Source organism: Primulina huaijiensis, chromosome 10 (assembly GCF_012295235.1).
Source record: "Primulina huaijiensis isolate GDHJ02 chromosome 10, ASM1229523v2, whole genome shotgun sequence".
Classification (NCBI taxonomy): Eukaryota; Viridiplantae; Streptophyta; class Magnoliopsida; order Lamiales; family Gesneriaceae; genus Primulina; species Primulina huaijiensis.
In genome coordinates, this window is record NC_133315.1 from 7233035 (window position 1) to 7240362 (window position 7328).

The 7328-nt window shown below is 34.1% G+C and overlaps 1 long non-coding RNA gene across 1 annotated transcript; it reads left to right on the forward strand.

Annotated features, from left to right (window-relative positions):
* Positions 1–5894: 5894 nt before the first annotated feature.
* Positions 5895–6562, forward strand: LOC140986187 (uncharacterized). Its single transcript, XR_012176901.1, has 3 exons — positions 5895–5985; positions 6333–6428; positions 6507–6562. It is a non-coding gene; the product is annotated as an uncharacterized lncRNA (long non-coding RNA).
* The last annotated feature ends 766 nt before the right edge of the window (positions 6563–7328 follow it).

Consider the following 7328-nt stretch of genomic DNA (forward strand, 5'->3'; position numbering starts at 1 on the left):
AATGCCCGAATCCTAACTTAAAATAAATACCACATTTTAAAAATCGCCAAAATCATCGTCAGTCTTATTTCCTCGATCCCGCATCGAACAATCGCCTGAAACATGAAAATCAAGAAAATATTTTAGCGTGCATCACATAAACATAAATAATTTAAAATAATGCAAATTCGTAAATCATGCATAGCTAAAAATCATTTTAAAATTAAATAAATGATTTAACAATTTAAACAAATGCATGGATTTTACGTGTACTGATTTTGGACTCTACACATCACATTTCTTAACTATCAAGTTCTCATTATGCTCTCTGTCGAAAGATGAATTTAGTTAATGAAAGTCTAACTTCAGATTATTTCAATTCACACTCAAATTTCAGTCAAGTTCGACACTATGTTAGCTCATATGACTTCATTTGTGCGTGTGATGAGAAAATATATGGTTGTTCCTAGAGTTGACAAAAAGGGGAAGGAATAGTCTAAAACGGTAGAAGAATCTACAGGAAAGCAAATTGACAAGAAGGGTGAAGACAAGAAACGATAGATAATTGATATTGTCGATAGTTGATGGATCGGTTCGGGCATCCTTGAAAGTGCTTCAAACACAATATTCTCCATGAGCTTCAATGGGTCGTGTTCTAAGAATGTAAACACCGATAAATTAAATCGAGTTTAGTGTTAAACCAAGCAAAAAATACTCGAAGTAATCATCCGTTAAGAAAGCTGACTAATTTGAAAGCAATTTAACTTGTGTAAACTAATTAACTGAAGTAAAGGGAATCAGTTCTTGCATATATTAGTTCAGTTATGATGAGAATTGAATTGATAACTGCTCGAACTGATCAAATCAATTTTAAAACAAATGTTAAGCAGTTAAGTACACAAGATATATTTATAAATGTTCGGAGACTTCAACTGCTCCTACGTCACCCCTTCTACCACCTCGGATAGGATCCACTAGAAGACTTTTATTATACAACACCTTGTACAAACATGTTGGAACTTTTCAAGTTCGCAATCTTGATTTTGATGCTAACAAAACTTATTATTTTGTTTCTAATAATCTACCTTAGTGCGCAGACAACTAAAACTGAATTAATCAGTTTTACGAAACCACAACTGAAGCCATCGGAGATTACAACTGATTGTCGAGACTAAATCAGTCTAACTGGTTCTTCAAACAAGCAGCTCAGTTGATTGTCCAAACTGATAGGTGATTCAGCAGGAATATCTCAAAAGCCTGGTCAGCCTATGATGTGTCCAACTGACGAAGAAACTAGCTAACAAGTTCAACTGAAGGAGTGAAATCAGTTCAACTGACGAGTCAACTGATTTCACTAGCCCAACTGAATATCAGTCCAGCTGACCAGTTCAAAGCATCAGTCAGAATCTTTCAATTGCAGATCAAGACAAGCTTACAGTAAATGGATTCCAGCTGTGCGAGAAGGTACAAAGCCATTATCTAGTCAAAGGACATTAATGGACGTTGCATCAGTGCATTAAATACAAAACGCTCTAGAAGGACAGTCGAAAAGTCGAAGCACAAAGTCCAAGGAGCCGATTCAAATGCAACGGATACAATAATTGATTCTTACTGTACGATCAATTTTTCCCGTCTATATAAAGAGAAGATCAGTGAAGACTCAAATAAGAGACATATACGAGAGTGAAAAGAGTTGAGAAGAAAAACAGAAAAGGGCACGCTCAGTTGCATATCAGCTTTCAGAAGCAATCAGCCCAGAGGGAATTCTTCATCGTTGTATCAGATTAGTTTAGAAGCCATTTTCCCTCAGTGAGTGAGAACATTCTTGTTCAGTTCTCACACACACCCTCACTCTCAAAACCACTCAAATACCGTCTTGCACAAATACGTTAAACTTGTGTATGTAGTCTGAAACGTCTACCTTTTTTATTGCTTTAAAAGTACTAGAAATTTTTTTTTCTTTTTAAAACACTCCATTTTCAGCCATGTACATTTATCACATATAAAATATTTTCCCCTTTAAAATAAACACCAACCATCTAGCATTTTAGAAAAATCAAGTGCAATAGTCATAAAATGAAATCGTCAACTATTTTACCAAACCTAAAAAGCAATAAGTTTGAAAAGCATAGCTCATACTAAATCTCTCAAAAATCTCTCAAAAGCATAAATAAATAGTCTTAAAATCCTTAACTTATATCGTAAATCGTAAATGCGGAAAAGTAGAAGCGCTGGTCCTAGGGTTGTGTGCACCGACAGTCCAGTCAAATCATCCGTCAAGCCCTCCCTCAACCTCACCTGCATCCATCACACCTAGTGAGTCTAAAGAATCAACACACCAAAATCTTTATAACAAATAATACGTATAAAATCGCATGCAACAGTGAAAATACTTTTACGTAAAAATAACATTTTCATGACATGCAAACATAAACTTTAACCTTTCTTTTTTCCTCAACATGACATAAAAACATTTAACATGATCATAAATGTTTTCCTTTTCCTTTCCTTTGTTGAATTCAGATCGTTAATTGTGACTTTTCTCAAACCTCAAAAAGTCGATGGATCCATCTACATGTAACCACAGTACTGGGCGGCGGGGACATCAGCGACACCCTCGCCGGTCAACTGAGCCTTGGCCTATCCTCTTTCGAATAGAAATACGATCGTTGGGGCTCCCTCTAGGGCCTTTTCCCATAAATGGGCTCCCTCTGGGGCCTTCTCCCCTCACGATATTCTCATTCTTACCTCAAACCTCATGACCTCAAATCCTCAATGGTGTCAAGGAAAATACGATCGTCGGGCTCCCACTAGGACCATAACCCTCACGATATCTCCACATAACATCATTATAGTCACAATTACTTCACTTCCTTCAACGTTTCACATTTCCATCACTTTATAAAAATCATGCATCACATATCATTTTTATTTTTTGAAAAATGTCAACCTTAAATCATAAAAATCCATAGACATAAAAAAAATCATAATTTAATCATGAACCTCTCATAAACATTCAAAAATAGTCATAATATCATAAAAACAGCATTTATGGCACTGCCATGACGTTTACTAATTTTTAGTGTAAAAACACCGTTTTACCCCTGAACTTGACATTTTACGTTTTTGACTTTTTTTCCTGATATCTTGACGCTAACATGTCCCAAATAATTATTTAAGCCTAAATTAATTTTTCCATAATTTTATTTAGCTTAAATATTAGACTTTTTCATTTATCTTTAACTAATAGTTTTGACGGTGTTTTAATCCCGAAAAATCCCAAACTTTAATATAAAATTCCTAAATTTTAAATTTAGTCTTTTTATATTAATTTAGCCCTTATGAACCACGACTCGACCCATGTGAGCTGTTTTTCAATCAATTTAATTTTAGGAACCCTATATGACACATAAACTTCGACCTCGAGTCAACTTTTGATTTTCACGAGTCACCCCGAGCCAAGTTGATCCAAACCCTGACCAACATCCTAGATTACCATACTGGACCATAAGTTCACTTAGAAACCCTTCTTAAATAAAAAACAAAGCCCCCCGCCCCCAACACCCTACCTATGCTTGCCGAGAGTCCTAATCTGCATGGGTTCTAAGTTTGTGCATCCAGGCTGCTACCAGCAAACCCAGACCTTGAACCACTCACTCTCACACCCTCCTAAGAACTAAGGACTCGCCATAGCCCAGCCTCTGAGCCCTGGACCGAGCCCTCCCCTCCCAGCAAGCTGCGCGAACCCTGCGCACTCTTGACAATTTCTCGGGTAGGAGTCCTTGCTGTAAAGGACTCCTCCAAGCCCCTTAGCTCGAGTCCTAGCCTTGTTAGACTCTCCCCTAGGCTCCCCCACGACCCTGGCTAGCCCCTGGACTGAAGCCAACACTAGCCCAGCCGTGTAGTACAAAACCCGTAACCCTTGATCCCTAAGACAGCAACTATCGGTTTTCCCTTGTTTCTTTGTTCCTGCCGTGAGTTTTGGTGGCTGGTTAAGGTTCTAATTCATAAAAACGTTTTTCTTAAACACACTTTGACATCATGGCAGTCCCTTAACATGCTTAGAACAAGTTATTTGAATCAAAAGTCATCTTTTATCATCACTCATACATGAAAAACGAGAAAATAACAAGTGTTCTTTGTTTAATCATGCAAACCGATTTCAAATATTTACTATGGTGTGAAAGACGAGAAAAGGAAGAATTATGGCGTGCCTTTGCGTTTTATACGCACGAGATACGTTGACGACGAAGAACGGAGTGAAACCTTTGGCTTGAATTCCCTTGAACCCTTCGAATTTCTCTTAGAAAAATTGTGTGTGTAGTGCCGTGTGTGTGGTGTCTTGTGAGGAGAGAATTTCAGAATTTAAAAGTGAGTGGCCGAGAGTTCTTTGTTGCAAAGTGAAGGGTTTTGGTGATTTAACACTTTAAATACCAATTAAATACCAACAAGGCTTTTAGGCCTATCAAGCCTCTAAATTAAGCCCATTAGTTTTAATTAGGATTTAATAAAATATCAACAAGGTTTTTGTTTAAATAAATTTGTGAATTTATCAGCCGGGTTGCCAAAAAGCTCGCATTTTTAATAAAAACCAATACCGATAAAATTTACGTCCCGGCGTATAAAATCACCTCAAAACCCTTTATTTTCAAAAATGTGAAAAAGCAACACTCATATTTTAAATAATTAAAAACAATTATTTACTAAAAACATTTTTCGTTTTTTAGCCATCGGTCCCCGTTTCTCGATCGCAACTTGAATATTCCTAAAAATACAGTTTTATGCATAATGACAATAAAATCATATTTAACATATAAGCATGTATGTCACATAATCAATTAGCAATTAAAATCAGTTAATTACTCTTTTTTTTCATGTTTCCTAGATTCGCATGCAGTTGGATTAAGTCTTCTTAATTTTTGAACCTTACATAGGGGTTTTTTTTTAAAAGATTATAAAATAATAAAACTATTGTAAAAATGTGGTAACTTCTCAAAATTTGTAAAACTAGTACAGTAAGTCCCGGATTCAAATTTTTTATTATTATTTTTTATTAACTTTTTTAAAAAAATAAAATAAAAGGGAGATCGGCGATTGAATGTGCAAAACCGTCGCTATTGGCGACGGTTTAACAAAACCCGTCGCTATTGGCGACGGTTTTATCATACACCGTCGCTATTAGCGACAGTTTAAACAAATACCGTTGCTATTTGCGACGGTTGTACCAAAACCCGTCGCTATTGGCGACAGTTTTTGTCGCTATTCGCGACGGTGTAAACAAAAACCGTTGCTATTTGCGACGGTTGTACCAAAACCCGTCGCTATTGCTAAGGCACGGATTCAAATTTTCCGTCACAGTCTGCCACGGATTCTGGTCCGTGGCACAAAACTACGGATTCAATATCTCTTCATTTTATCACCAAAACCGAGCAACTTAGGAGCAAAATTATTTTTTTTGAGCACCGAGCATCAAATATTCTTTCCAGCACCGGTCTTCAGACTTTTCTATTTAATTATTAGCGTAAGTCTTCTGCATTTTTCAGAATATTAAGAGGTAATTTTTTTTTGTTTAGTATTTTATATTGTTCGTTCATTATATCAGTTTTATTTTTTAAGTAATAACAATAGTTATAATATTAATTGTATTATTAGAATTGTAATACTATAATTTACAATTTTTGGAATAATAATAATTATACTTAATTTAATTATAATAATTATATTTACGTGATATAATAATAAAAACTATACTTAATTTAATCCTAGTAGTTTTAAGTAATAATAATAATAACTATATTTAATTTAATTACAATAATTATAATATTAATTGTTTTATTGGAATTATAATATGTATATAAATTACGGACTTTATATTTACGTGAAATTTTATGTATAGTATACTTATATATTAAGAAGTAATTTTTTTTATAATACTTGTCATTTATTTCAGATATTAGCATCGTCCGTTGATATTATTACAAGTTCCGTATAATTACGTCTGAGAAGGTAATTTAATTAATTTTTTTAATATTTTGTTTGTATTATTTATATTATATTAATGTAATTATAATTTTGTTCACTAACATTATATGATTAAGTATAATTTAATTAAATAGTATATTTTTAATATTAATCGCGATATTAAAAAATAATTTGAATATTAAAAAAAATAATAAATATGATTTTTTGATTTTTGAAAATATTTCAAGGTTAGTATTTTTTATATAAATAATTTAATTTAATATAAGAATGAGTTATAAAGAATCCGTGATTCTCCTCCCTTTATAAATTGTGTCGATCGTGTAATTATCGGAATTCCTAATTTGATTTGATAGTTTTCTGCCGAATATCAGAATTTTAGAGAATTGCGCCGAGTCTCAGTAATTCAGAATTTGATTTGAGAGAATTGTGCTGAACATCAGAATTTGGGAGAATTGCGTCGAGTCTAAGTCGAATCTCTGTTTTTTCTTTCTATATTGAATATTTTTATGTATATTATATCGGATAATGTTTGTAATTTATTGCAGATATTAAACTCCGGTAGCTGATTTAATTACAAATTCCGTACAACGACATTTGAAAATGTAATTTCAATAATTTCTTACATTTTAATTGTATTCTAAAAAATGTAGAAGACTTACGCTAATAATTAAATAGAAAAGTCTGAAGATCGGTGCTGGAAAGAATGTTCGATGCTCGGTGATCGAAAGAAATAATTTTGCTTCTAAGTTGCTTTGCTTCGGTGATAAAATAAAGAGATCACCGCATTTAAATAGGAAGAAAGAAGGAAATGAGAATGGTTCACGGATATTGAATCCGTAGATTACTTCCACGGACTCAGAATCCGTGGCAGAGTGTCAAGGAAAGGTTGAATCCGTGCCTTAGCGACGGTTTTTGGTAAACCTGTCGCAAATAGCTACGGTTTTTATTTTCACAGTCGCTAATAGCGACGGTTTTAAACCGTCGCTAATAGCGACGGTTTTAAACCGTCGCTAATAGCGACGGTGGTTGGTAAACAGCCACCAATAGCGACGGGTTTGGTAACACTGTCGCAAAAGGCGACGGGTGTTTTAAAACCGTCGCGAATAGCGACGGTTTTGCACAATCAATCGCCGAAATCCCTTTTATGTTTTTTTTAAAAAAAAAGTTTAAAAAAATAATAATAATAAAAAATTTGAATCCCCGGGACAGTAAGTCCCGGATTGTACTAGTTTTACAAATTTTGAGAAGTTTCCATATTTTTACAATAGTTTTATTAATTTATAATATTTTTAAAAAAACCCCTTACATAGTCTTTGACACATAGACGTTAAAAAAGTGTTGGCTGGAAGGTGCTGCTTTCAGTCGTA